The sequence below is a fragment of the Microtus oregoni genome, unplaced genomic scaffold (assembly GCF_018167655.1).
Source record: "Microtus oregoni isolate MIOR12 unplaced genomic scaffold, Mior012 000007F_ref0000211, whole genome shotgun sequence".
NCBI classification, from domain to species: domain Eukaryota; kingdom Metazoa; phylum Chordata; class Mammalia; order Rodentia; family Cricetidae; genus Microtus; species Microtus oregoni.
In genome coordinates this window covers 51413389-51425715 of record NW_024543066.1, presented here as the reverse complement: position 1 = coordinate 51425715, position 12327 = coordinate 51413389, and positions in this window count along the sequence as shown.

Genomic DNA, 12327 nt, shown 5'->3' with positions numbered 1-12327 from the left:
TCCTCCCCTTTCCATACAAGGTCAATGAGGTCCCTAGGAACAAGGGCCATTGATCACTTATTGTTCAGTTCATGGAGGCCATGGAGAACCCACTCAATGAATCTGAAACATTATCAAGTCTAAAATGGAGGATCAAGGTGGGAAATATTTCCTCAAGGCTTCAAAGGAAGCCACAGTAATAAAGCAAAGCCTTTGCATTATTCTCACGTTGATGGACACATGATAAAAGAGAGACTTGAAGAGTCTGAGATCCCTTCCAAGCCCAAGTGACTTCTGAGGACTAGTTGCTCAACTTGCCTTGACAATAGAGAAAGAAAGATTAATTTTGGCAACCGGCATCGTTCTTCAGTACTTAAGGACAAAATTTAATCAAAGACTAAGAGAATTGGTAACAACACAAGGGATAGCACTCCACAGGCATTAGATATAAGTCTATATAAGATGTTATTTAGACAACAAATCTCACTAACATTTTCTTCTTGATTAAAAAGGTGTTGTCCAGATGTGAGACATCAGACCTTGGCTCCTAGAACACCTTCCCACAGCAAAGAAGGACAGGACATTTATTGTTTTAACATTCAAATTAAATGATGCTAAATACCCTTTCTCTCTCTATTCAGAAGATACATGGGAAGGGCATCATGCTGACTTTTGGCTGATAAAACAGATATAAAAGGGTGTGAAAGTTGGTTATGTGTTCATCACTCTGGAGACCAACTGTAGAGGTTAAAAAGCAACATCTAATAGACAGGGACTATTGTGAGCTCATCAAGAATGTCTTATAGACTTTGGATATTTTAGTTCTTCCCAGACAACAGTAAAGGAATTCCTTTTCTGTCTACATCTGAGAGTTTGGTGTTTACTAGAGTCTCTCTGGAAGGGTATCACAATACTGCCACCTGATACCCTAAAATCAGCTAGAAGAAACCAGATCAGTCATTGCCCCAATCCCACAATGGTAGTTAGTGTTATCTCTTCAGAGGGAGGTGGGATAAGAACTGGAGGTAGAAATTAGACAATTTAGGGTAAAAAAAACCAACTCTTATGGCTCCCTATTGGCTCCATCATGGCTCATAATCTACTTCTCACTGGTACTCCTGATTTCTAGGCTTGCCCAGAGTCCCTTAATAGCTAGTATTACCCAGTTGGGCTGCAAGACAGTAGCAGCTCCCCTACAGGACTAAGTCAGCACAGCCCTTCCCAGCTTTGCCATTCCACCCTAGGGAAAGACAGGGCCATAATCTGGTAAATTTGTATTTTAGTAGAAAGTCTTCCAGTCTCCTCTTCCTCTTCCAAGATACAGGGTCTCTTGTGTATGTATTCTATTATAGAGTCACTGACCAGTGTAACCAACCCTTTCCCTCAGAGCTCAGGAGTCCTGAAGCCAAACATAGGTCACATTCAAACAGTAAGTCTTGTTAAATCAAAATGAGGCCATGAATTAGAAAACAATGAAGTATCTATGGAAGGGCTTAGAGGCAAGAAAGAGATGATGGAAATGATGTAACTATAATCCACAAAATTACTCTAAAAAATTATTCATAAAAAGGCTTTATGATCATGTGCTCCAGAGACTAGGGATTTATATTAGAGAGCACAAAATATTAGTCACACATTTTAATCTCAGGCTGTACATCTTAAATATGTAAAATAACAGTTCTTTTAGGCAGGGTCATGCCATTTTATTCAGTTCTATTTTGGTCAAACTAGTATAGCTACTTTAATTTGGTTTCATGATAAGTTCTGTTCTTTATCCAGATTCTTGATTCTTTGCTCTGTGGATGCAAGAAATGGCTAGTCAGGAGATTTAATAATCATCTAAAATTGATTACCTCACTGCTTATTTCTAATGTAAGCTACAGTCGAAAGGGGGAAAACTTTCATCTTCCTTCTTGCCCATCCCTTTCTGTGCTGGGACTACACCTGCTTTACAGTTTGTCAGTGAACTCAATTCTTACATGGGTCCCTCATTACTTTCAAGTTCACAATAAAATCCAGAGAAGTTGGAGGACACTCATTTATTCATCTATTATCCTTCTCACTGAGCAGTTAAGGCCCAGTCTTGAAGCAATTGCAGGACTTGCTTTCTGTGCAGCAGGAGCAGGATTAGGTGTTCAAAGCAGTTCTCAAATATGTAGTGTGAGATAAGCCTAAGCTACAGGAGACAGAAATAAATAATCAACAGCATTTGAGAAAAATGGAAAGAAATTCTTAATAACCTGGAAAAATAGGGAATAGAAACAAATAGATTAGAGCAGTGATGCATTTAAAGTAAATAAAATTTAAAAAGTGAAAATAGCAATTATCTTTTTAAAAAACATAAACATAATTTTTTAAAAACATAGTTATACTGACTTTGAACAAGAGAAAAACCTTCCCTGGTAGAGAGACTGACATTAAAAAGGCATTACTTCACCATGCCCCTATGTGCAATGTCAGCTGCTGAGACCTGTGACCTGAAACACACAGCTACAGCTAATGGATATAATCATGACAGGCAGGATTGAACATATAGGAGAGTTCCCTTGTTAGAAAGTCAATATTTATTGACTCAAGCTAACCTTCCCGAATTATACAGCCCAAATCTAGCCTGCCTTCATTCTCATGACAGATTAACATATGAAATAGGACCTGATTGTGACAGGATCAGTGATTTTGTCACAATCAGGTCCTATTTCATAATGGTGACTCCAGCAGCTGTTTGCCTACCTACAGTGTATGCAATAAACTATTCCTCCTATTCTGGTCTGAAAGTGGAAGCCATGTTCCACATACAAATCCTTTTCCTGTTACTGTAATGGACAGTTGACTACATATCTTAAATTTTTAATTTTAGAGCTCAGTGGTCATTGTGTTCTTTCATCTAAGAATTTAGTTTAATTACAAGGACAACAAGGTCATTGCTCTGGGGAGCAATGGTGTGGGATCAAGGCTACCTAATCCAACAAAGAAATGTTTTTCTCAGAAACATTTTTCTACAATGCTGGAGGTACTGCTATTCTAGAATTAATATGTATTCCCAGTGATAAATCATTCACACACTTAAAGTTTTTTTTTTTTTTTTTTTTTTTGGTTTTTCGAGACAGGGTTTCTCTGTGGCTTTGGAGCCTGTCCTGGAACTAGCTCTGTAGACCAGGCTGGTCTCGAACTCACAGAGATCCGCCTACCTCTGCCTCCCGAGTGCTGGGATTAAAGGCGTGCGCCACCATCGCCCGGCGACACTTAAAGTTTAATAGACATAAATCCCGTTAATAACAGTATGCATTCATGGTGGTTAATGCTAAAAGAGGAGACAACCTGGTCCAGATTTTGCATTCCACACATGCTGTCATCCTTAAGTCTTTTTTTAGGTTCAGGCCTGAGGTTATACATTGAACAGTGTAAATAGGGACAGGAGAATGCCACTTAGGCAGATGGAGATTTACAGAACAAAACTACCTTTTAGATTATGCATTATGATCAAAATAAAATATATCACATGTATGATTTAAAAGATAAATAGATCTTAATATGTGATATAAAAGATACATTTAAGATGTATTGATGCTACAATCCTCACACATACAAAGGACATACAACACAAATTAAAACAATGTTATGGGAAAGTCACCTATCCACACTGTGATTGTTCTTAAGTCAACAGCTATTCTGAGCCATTCTAACCTCAAAATAATCCTTCTTTGGCCTCCAAGCAAGCTGGCTCAGAGAAAGGCCACAGATGCTTCTTTGATGAACTGCCCTGACTGGTGTTTATTTCAAGTCTGTGACCTTACTGTACAGAATCTTACTTTTTACGTTTTATTTTATGTATATGGGTGTTTACCCACAGGTGTCTCTGTGCAGTACCCGCAGAAGCCAGATAAGTGAATCAGATCCCTTGGAACTGGAGTTGCAGGAGATGGTTAGCAACCATGGTTTTTGGCAATGTAACCTGTGCCCTCTGCAACAACACCCAGTGTTCTTAATTGCTAAGCTATCTCGCAAGCTGCATTTTTATTTAAAATGTATTCCCCAAATTTTCCCTTCTAATTCCTTCCTTAAGTCTGCATGAATAAGGATGTGCAACTATATTAATAAAACCTGCTGGGTCCATTTCTGCTGGTTTTGTGTTATGGTTTCAGAATTGAACATGTTGTTTCAGATACACAAATAGGGATCTCATCCCTGCCTGAGGCTAATTCACCCAATTGTAGGAGAATTGTAATCTTTATTGAGCAACATGATTCTGACCCTTAAGTGACCTAGGCTGACTTGGACAGCAAACATTATCAAGAATAAAAAACTCAGATTGGCAAATACCTCAGCTAACATTTGCTGGTGCCACAGCCCTGAAGTTCTAGGGCTGCAGGAAAGACTATGGATACTGTCCTGAGCAAATCACAGGCTCTCTGGGTTCAATGGGCCTTCCACCATACCCTACTGACTATTCTCATTTCGAATGACTTTGAAATCTTAAAATTCGTGCCTCCAATTTCTAAGTATCATGGTTACACATCTGTGCCACCGTGCTTGACTTAGTTGGCTTTAACTCCATTTAATCATTCGTTAGAAAGATGGGATGAGTAAGATGAGCAGTTACACTTAATTATATTAAAACTTCACCGATCTCCGTGAGCCTGGGTTTCAACCATCTGTAGAATAAAGACAGTACTGTGCTCTAGTCTCTTAATGAATTATAATACAAAGATAAAGAAAAACAATATTGCTCATAGTTGGAAGTCACTGGACCTTAAGACAGGAAGGCTGCATTTGATGGGAGTCATCTGTTACTTAGATCAACCAATCACACCTTATTGCTATTAATGACATGTTCATGGGACTGAATAGAAGGCTCAGCACTTAAAACACTGGCTGCTCACCCGCAGGGCCTGACTTTTGATTCCCAGCACCCAAAAGACAGCTTACAATTGTCAGGAACTCCAGTCACAGGGGATCAGACAGCATCTTCTAGTCACTACTGGTTCCTGGCATGCCATTGGTATACTCACTGGCAAAACTTATACAATTAAATTAAATTTTATTATTTTCTAAGGTAATAGACACATGAAGAAAACCCTTTTTAACAATATGTAATCATATACATAGATGTCTTTCCACCATTTGCATATCTGGTTCCATAGGAGGCCAGATGAATGCACCAGATCTCCAAGACTGCGAAATACAAGTCATTCTGAAGAATCAGATATAGGTGCCAGGAATTAAACTTTGGTATTTAAGAGGAGCAGCACTACTGAGCCAACTCTCCAGGTCATAGTAATGTTGAAGATGAAGATGAGCTACTATTCCTTCTGTTTCCTATCACTTGAAGGTGAGGAAAGTCCCCTCTTGATGGTTGTCAAAGTATTTAATGGATTTCTAACCTCTCCACATTGCTTCTCAGTTTCATTGTTAACACAGTTCTCTTGATGTAAGATTACAAAAGCTTTTGTTAAAACCATGCAGAGTCCAGCCAGATTATATTAGGAAAAGTTCCATAATTTGAGATAAGATTGTATTTTTGGAATCCCAGCACTAGGGAGGCAGAGGCAGGTGGATCTCTGTGAGTTCGAGGCCAGCCTGGTCTATAAGAGCTAGTTCCAGGACAGGAACCAAAAAGCTACTGAGAAACCCTGTCTCGAAAAATCAAAAAAAAAAAAAAAAAGATTGTATTTTTGGAATTTTTGACATAGGGTATGTCCACAGAGCCATAGCTGCAATGGAATTCACTATGGGCGCCAAGATGGCCACAGACTCAGAGACTGGCCCAACACAATCCTGCAAGTGCTAGGATTATAGCCATGCACCTCTAAATCCAGTTGAGGTATATGTTTTTAAATGACCTATCAATGAATCAGAGAATGAAAAATAAAGTATGATTTAAAAGGGACCATCATTGTTCTGATGAAGAGTAAATTTCTTGAAATTCTATAATTGAAATGTGTAATCATTTAATACATGCTCAATAATTGGGTCATTGTCTTTGCTTTATTAACTTTATCCATGTAAAAATGTTTGAACAGTGTTTGTGTATATACACCTGGGCAACTCACAGGTGTCTATTATTTTCTTCCCCTATGTGAGTTTTAGTGATAAAACCTAGGGATTCATTTGACTGCAATTGGTCTCAATTGCACTTATTCAGGATTAAAAATTATTTATGTGTGTAGGAGTGTGCATATGCCTCTTCCCAAGTTTAGAAATAAAAGAAAAATCTTGTAGGAGCAAGATGGATCACCCAGAGATAGAACACAGGTCATCAGGCTTATCAGCAACCAATTTTAATGAATGAGACAATTATTTGGAATTCAGCTGTGGTTTTTGAGAAAGTGTTATAAACAAATGTTTAGTCCCCAGAATAAACAAGTTAAAAAGATGTTTGATATGATAAATATTTTCCTATGCAAAGAGGATTTTTATTCAAATTATACAGTGTTCATCTGTCCTTGTTTACAATATGTAAAGAGGACAATAGTTTACTATTATAATATTCCTCATAATCTTATTTGAGGACCAGGGAAATGGCTCCATGGGAAAGGTCTGTGGTGTGCAAGGATAGAAAACTGACCTTGATCATCATATTAAGAGGACCAAAAGTAGAAACTGCAAAGTGGTCTTCTGGTCTCCAAATATCTGCATTGGTCTGAAAAACCCATAATCACATTGCACACACACCGTAAATCTTTGTTACAAAATAAATCTTAGTGCCATTACATTATCTGGCATCTCTGGATAATTTCCTTAGAAGGCAATTCTTCAAGATAAAATGGTTAACTAATTGGGAGCAGGGAAGCATGGAACATCAGTATTATGTATATATATTCCAATATATATTTATAACACACATATAAAACATCAAGCTATGGTATGGGATACACAGTTAAATGTTCATTATCCTACTTTATTACATCTCTACCAGATAAATGAAAATACTATTTTGAGTACACACACGAGATTGTTAATGTTTCTTATATTCTCTTCTATTAAGCATTTTTAATGTTAACATTGCTAAATTGTGTTGACTAAAGAGCAAATGTTGTGAGTACTTCATGCACCCTTAGACTTGTACTAAGGAGGTAGACTCATGAGGATCAAGAGTTCAAATGTATCCCTGAATCATTACTAACATCTAAGCAAAACTGAATAACAAACAAGAAAATCTCAAGGGAATTTGAGAATTTGTGGAAATATGAAAAACAAAACCAGGAGCAACAACCCACCACCATTTCATAGATACTCTTACTTGAAAAGTATGATGCATCCCAGCACTCTGGAGGCAGAGGCAGGCAGATCTCTGTGAGTTCGAGACCAGTCTAGTCTACAAGAAATAGTTCCAGGACAGGCTCCAAAACCACAGAGAAACCCTGTCTCGAAAAACCAAAAAAAAAAAAAAAAAAAGTATGATCACATACTGCCTGGTATTTAGATAAAAAAAAAAAGAATCAATTAGATGATAGGGTTACCATTCTACACATTATAGTAGAAAAATACCTATCACTAAGTAAAAACACAACAGATTAACAAAAGTCACAGAAGAAAAATAAGGACCACAAAATAAACTTCACTAAATGGATTTGTCACACATGGAGCACACTATTAGTATCTACCTCAAATGTTTCAAAGTAGAAACCACAATGCAGTGATCTCTACCATCAGTCTTCAGTGAGCATGGTAAATAATTTACTTCCTTCAAGGCTATGATGAAAAATAAATGGATCATTATTTTTTTCTTGAAGCTGAAGACAACTGTAATGTCTAAAGCCTTTACAAAATCATTTTCAGAGAGCGTTTTCTTTTATATGAGTTTATTCCTATTTCTGTCTTTTAATTGATACAAACAGTCTTTAAAATATCTAGAGCACTAGAAACATGGCTGGGCAGTTAAGAAATGTTTGCTACCTGGACCAAGGTCTGATTTTTTTGACAACTTCCTGTAATTTCTGCAATAAAATCCTAGGATCTAATATATCAGAAACAAGCATGCACATTCACATACCAAAACAAAGTACACTAATATCACATAATCACAATCAAAACAACTCTTTAAACATATTTTCACTCATGAAAGTTTTTCTCATGTAAGAATTCATTCCTATAATATAGGTGTTAAGGCACCTAATGGCTTACAGAGTTTTGTTTTTTTTTTTTTTCACCATGAAGCAATCAGGAAGGCTTGAAGTCTGAGAAATGAACCCTTCTAAATTGATGGAATCATTTGGGAAGACTTATGAAATGCTGTCCTGCTGGAGGAAATAAGTCATTGGGGTAGGCTTTTCTAGTTTACACTCTCTGCTTCATGCTGTAGGTCAAGGATTTGAGTTCTTAGCTTCCTGCTTTAGCTGTCATGTTAGACAGTTGTAGCCATAACTCTTTCTTTCTTTTTTGAGAAAGTGTTTCTCTGTAGCTTTAAAGTCTGTCCTAGAACTAGCTTTGTAGACCAGGCTGGCCTCAAAATCACAGAGACCCACCTGCCTCTGCCTCCTGAGTGTGGGATTAAAAGTATGCACCACCACTGTCCAGCTGTCATGTCACTTTCATGGTGATCCTGTATCCCGCTGGAGCCAAAGGCCAAATTAATTTTTATAAGTTGACCTAGACATTATATCACAGCAACAGAAAAGGAACAAATATAAATCAATAAAGTTTTACACCTGATTCCATTAAATTGAAGAGAAATATAAAATCTAAAAGGGTTGCATTATTGTTTAAATTCATAGTGCAAGTGTTACAGCTCTGGGACGGAGTTATCCTGACTGTCAGAAGTCAGACTATACCTACAGCTATGAAAGGAAGGTAGCCTGGATATTTACAGCTGTGTGGAGAAAGATACTGATGTGGGATTCCCCTCTGTGTGCTGTGATTACCATTAATGAATAACGAAACTGCCTTGGCTTGTTGATAGGGCAGAACTTAGGTCGGCAGGGAGGGAAAACTGAACTCAATGCTGGGAGGAAGGGCAGAGTAAGAGAGATGCAATGGAGATGCTAAAGACAGATGCTGGGAATTTTACCCAGTAAGTCACAGCCACATGGCCATACACAGATTAATAGAAATGGGTTAAATTAATATGTAAGACTTAGCCAATAAGAAGCCAGAGCTAATGGGCCAAGCAGTGATTTAATTTATACAGTGTTTGTGTGGTTATTTCAGATCTAAGCTAGCCAGGTGGCTGGAAACCAAACAAGCAACCTCCCTACAACACTGATTGTCAGAAGTCAGGCTATACCTACAGTTGTGAAGAGAAGGTATCTTGTATCTTGTGATATGGGATTCCCATCTGTATGCTGTGAACATGATTTGTTACCATTGGTAAATAAAAAAGTTGCTTTGGCCTACAGCAGGGCAGAATATAGCCAGGCTGGAAGAGAGGGAGAGGGAGAGAGAGAGAGAGAGAGAATAGGTGGAGTAAAAGAGATGTAGTTGTTCAAGCAGAAGGATGCCAGAGCAGAACATTACTGATAAGCCACAGCCTGTGGTGAGATTAATAGAAATGGGTTAATTTAAGATGTAAGAATTAGTCAATAAGAATCTTGAGCTAACAGACCAAACAGTGTAGGGCCCTGGTCTGCCCTTATTCCTGGGGTGCATTCGTGGGGACAGTTTATGATCAGCTAACTAAGCTTCCTGTGTGTTTCTGTGCTCTCCCTGCCCCACCTGGTGATTAGCTGCAGAGCATTGTCTCCATTGTTAACACGGTAATTTCCCACCTGCCTGGGTGGAGATCCTTGTACAGCAGTTAGGTAGATAAGGACTCCCCCAATTCTGAATAAACTGGCATTTGGCTGATCTTCTTTCAAATGACCCTGGTCTCTGTGTGTGTGTTCTTTTCAATCTCCAGGCTCTTGCCCGACTCGCGTTTGGTACAGTGGCACGCGAACTGTACCAGGGGTGTAACACAAAATTGGGTGTTACAAAACAGTGTTGTAACTAATATATTTTTTGTGTGAATATTTGGGTCTAGATGGCTCCAGAAACTTCCTGAACAGTCTCCCACTACAATCCTGGATATCTACAGCGATAGAAAAGCTACCCTGACTGTTATTAAGTCAGGCTATGTCTGAAACTGTGGAGAAAAGGCATTCTGAATAGGTTTTTTTTGTCATTTTTTTTTATTTTTTATTTTTTTATTTATTTATTAAAGATTTTTGTCTCTTCCCCGCCACTGCCTCCCATTACCGTCCCCCTCCCCCAATAAAGTCCCCCTCCATCATCAGCTCGAAGAGCAATCAGAGTTCCCTGCCCTGTGGGAAGTCCAAGGACCACCCACCTCCATCCAGGTCTAGTAAGGTGAGCACCCAAACTGCCTAGGCTCCCACAAAGCCAGTACGTGCAGTAGGATCAAAAACCCATTGCCATTGTTCTTGAGTTTTCAGTAGTTCTCATTGTCTGCTATGTTCAGCGAGTCTGGTTTTATCCCAGGCTTTTTAAGACCCAGGCCAGCTGGCCTTGGTGAGTTCCCGATAGAACATCCCCATTGTCTCAGTGTGTGGGTGCACCCCTCGCGGGCATTCTGAATAGTTATAGATCTGAAGCGAAAGGTACCCTCACTGTCCTGTCAGAACATACCTAGAGCTGTGAAGGGGAAGTATACTGGATACCTACAGCTATAAGGAGAAAGGAATCCTGACTGTTGAGAAGTCTGGCTATAACTGAAGCTGTGGAGGGAAGGTAACCTGATACCTAGGGCTCTGAAGAAAATGGTAGCCTGATTGTTAGAAGTCAAGCCGTACCTACAGTTGTAAAAGGAAAGTGTACTGGATACTTACAACTATGAGAAGAAAAGGTATCCTTGTAGAGGCCCAAAACCATGAGCCTATTTCCACCTTGTCTGAAGGTCAGAGTTTCAGGGTGGCAAAGTTGTTAACAGGTGTGGCTACACACCCTGACCTAAGGTGTGGCTGTTTTGTGTTTTGGACTTTAAGAGGGCCCAGGCAGGTAAATCCACTCCCCCTTGAGCAAAAGTGAGAGAATTCAAACATACTTCTGCTCCTTCTTTTGAATTAAGGTGTTTGGCCTAGGGAATGATTGCCTTTAGGATCCTTGGTCTAGGGTTGGTTCACTGCCTGAATAACAGAATGTTTTTCTCAATAATTAAGGACTTGATGGATCAAAGTATTGAAGCAAGTAACTGTTCTAGTTGTCCTTGGCATTGTGTTAAAGCAGTCTTTTGTCTTCTTCCCCTCCCCATTGTATTGGGGTATAAACATAATGGGAAATTAAATGCAGGCAGATTTACAGTATTCACTGGAACTCCCTCCCAGTACTATCCTATGCTTCTGTTTTTATTATTTTCACTTGTGTCTTCATTCTCTTATTTTTCTAATCCCCATGCCCCTACCCTGGTAAGTGGTATACTTGTCAAAGATGGTCCCTGACAAATACTGGCTATTGGGAAGTCCGGCTATACATGAGGCTGTGTTCCAGTGGGAGATGTTCTCCATGCAGATGTGGCAATACTGCTCCTCTCCAAAAGAGCCATCACAGCTGGGCCCTGCTTCATTCTGCTAAGAGAGCTTCAAAGCAGAGATGTCCATGGCTGTTCTGCTCACTTCCCTAAGGGAGTTTCCTAGCAGAGATGTCCAATGCTTCTCTGTTCCACCCCACTAGGGAGATTCCTAACAGAGATGTCAATTTTTTCTCAGCTTCAGCCCACATTGTTACTTCTCTGCTTCACTGGAGTTAATGAAAAACTTGCAGAAATGTGGCAGTCTCTGGTGAAGAGTTGCTACTTCTGCTCTGCTCCTTTAAGGGAGTTTGCCAGCAGAGGTGACCAAAGCTTCTCTGTTCCAATCCACTACAAACTTTCTTATCACTCCAGTGAAATATCTTCAACCAAAACTCATTCAAGAAATTTATTTGGAAGAGAAGAATCCAGGAGAGGGGTTGCCTCTGCCAGGGCAGAAACCAACTGAACATGTACAGAACTTATAAGGACTTCTTAGTCACAGAGTATTCCCAGGGAGAAGATTCTCAGGGTGGGAATTGGTTAGATGCCAATCCCTGATCTTGAACAATGCAGAGATTGGCTGGATTTCATGCTCAGGGGTTGGTAGATCTTGAGCGTAGGGATTAGCTGGTTTTGTGCTCAGTTGGTCAAATGTAGAGTGTGTTTCTTTGGCTCTTATTTCAGGGTTAAAGTGTGTTCTTTCACTGGCTTTTTATAGTCTTTTAAGTCTGGTTTCAGGGTCAGGTATTTCTTTCCTTGGCTCTGGATTCAGGAACAAAGTGTATTTCTTTGTCTTGGTTTTAGAGTCAGGATGTATTTCTTTGTCTCCAGTTTCAGAGTCAGAATCATGTATTTAACTGGCTGTGGTTTCAGGGTCAGGATGTGTTTCTTTGGCTGGCCCATTT